The 1,767-nt window shown below is 62.0% G+C and overlaps 1 pseudogene; it reads left to right on the top strand.

Annotated features, from left to right (window-relative positions):
* Positions 1-319: 319 nt before the first annotated feature.
* Positions 320-1,197, top strand: LOC105310411 (annotated as a pseudogene).
* Positions 1,198-1,767: the final 570 nt, after the last annotated feature.

Below are 1,767 nucleotides of genomic sequence, written 5' to 3'. Positions count from 1 at the left end.
GTCCCTTTTTCTGTGTCTAACAGAGCTTTACATTACCTTTCCTGGGAAGCTCTCCTATCTTTTATGCAATTTTCTGCCTCAGGGTTTGGTCTTGGACTTCTTGATTCACTGGAGCTCTGCGCTTGTTGACAGGAGTGACAGCTGTTTGAAATCTCTTCGAAACAAAATCATCCAAGGAGCCCATACACAGCACAGGAGGGGCTGGGCTTGCGTCTGAGGTCAGGGTGAAACCGAGGGAGGCGTCCTGAGTGTGTCCTGGAGTCGGGGTTGGGGGTGACATTCGGGTCGGTGTCGCTGGCACTGGGCAGCGCCCAGGCACATGGCCCGGGGCGTTTTCTGTCACTCACCTGCCTCTCCTCCGGGGCGCCTGTCTCCCCAGCTCCTGTGCTCCTCGGTGCAGAAGGCCCTGTTTGAGGAGGAGGACCACGTCAAGAAGCTGCAGCAGAAGGTGGCCACGCTGGAGAAGCGGAACCGGCAGCTCCGGGACCGGGTCAAGAAGGTCAAGAGGGCTTTGCGACAGGCACGGAAGAACGGCCGCCACCTGGAACTGGCCAACCAGAAGCTCAGCGAGAAGCTGGTGGCCTTGGCGGGGGCCGGCCCGCACAGCAATGCCCTGGGGCAGGCGCCCGCAGCCCGCACCTACCTGCGGGGGTAGCGGGGGCGCCACGGCCCGCCCCGGCTCGCTGGGGGCAGCGCCCCTGGCCGGGGAGGGGGGAGTGATGGAGGCGTCGGACTGCACGCGTCTCAAGTCTCGTAGAAGATGCTTTTCCTGCGCGGTTGGCGGTGTCTAGTGGTTCAGAGGGGCCGCCTCGCTGCCCCCCTCTCCCCGGCTGGTCCGGACAGTGCGTGGAAGCGCCGAGGCCGGGACCGGCTGCTGCGCCCCGGCCTGGACTCCCAGGAGCAGCGCGCTCAGGCTGGGGAGGGACAGCTAGACGCTGCGCCCTGGTCTCAGCGCTGCGCTCCAGAACTGCCCGTTCCCAGGAGTGAACCGAATCGAGTCACGGAACCTTCTGGCGTCTTGTCGTCCAGATCTGTGGGAGGAGGCTGGCGGCCTCACAAAGCACCTATCAGTAAGCACGTGCAGGGTGTCCCTACTCCAGCCCGTTTCCTCACAGCTGAGGCACAGTAAGACTTAATGAGCTTGTCACAGGTAAGGGAGCTGAGCCGGGCCACGAGTCATTAAAAAGTTATATCTGATTTCCAGCAGACTCCCCATGAAGGTGCTGCCTGTGGTCGCTTTAATCGAGGGGGCAGGGCCTTTACTGGTCCTCGTGCCTCCTCCCACCACACTCCTAAGTTGGGGAACCCTGAGCAATAACTTGTTTGCTCAATTTCTCCCACTTTTCCGAATTCGGGGCGAGCTGCCCCAGTGCTCTGGGCTTCTAGTCTGTGAAGACACCTCCTTACGTGGTGGGATCAGGTGACCTTACCTCGTTCCCATCCAGGCTCCCGAAGGCTGTGTGCGAATGCTCCCCGCCCACCAGGGCTGACCTTGCCCTTGGGAGCGTGTGCACCGGCCTCGATCCAGACACCGCAGCCTGCTTGGGAAGGAACCTTAGCCGGTGCGTCAAGTACGACGCGGTGTTCCCTCCACCTGACCCCCGAGCTCTCCACTTAGGCGCACTGATCGAGTCCCGGCTGTGACTAAGAAGTCGGCCGAGTGCCCCATCCCTCGGCTATCTTCTGTCAAGGGGCCTCCAAGCTGTTTCCCCGCCCTGCTCTCCCAGACAGAAGCTTCTAGCCCCTCACAGGGGATGCCACCCACAG

This window comes from Pteropus vampyrus, unplaced genomic scaffold (assembly GCF_000151845.1).
Source record: "Pteropus vampyrus isolate Shadow unplaced genomic scaffold, Pvam_2.0 Scaffold3032, whole genome shotgun sequence".
In the NCBI taxonomy this organism is placed as follows: domain Eukaryota; kingdom Metazoa; phylum Chordata; class Mammalia; order Chiroptera; family Pteropodidae; genus Pteropus; species Pteropus vampyrus.
This window is presented reverse-complemented; position numbering and strand designations above follow the sequence as displayed.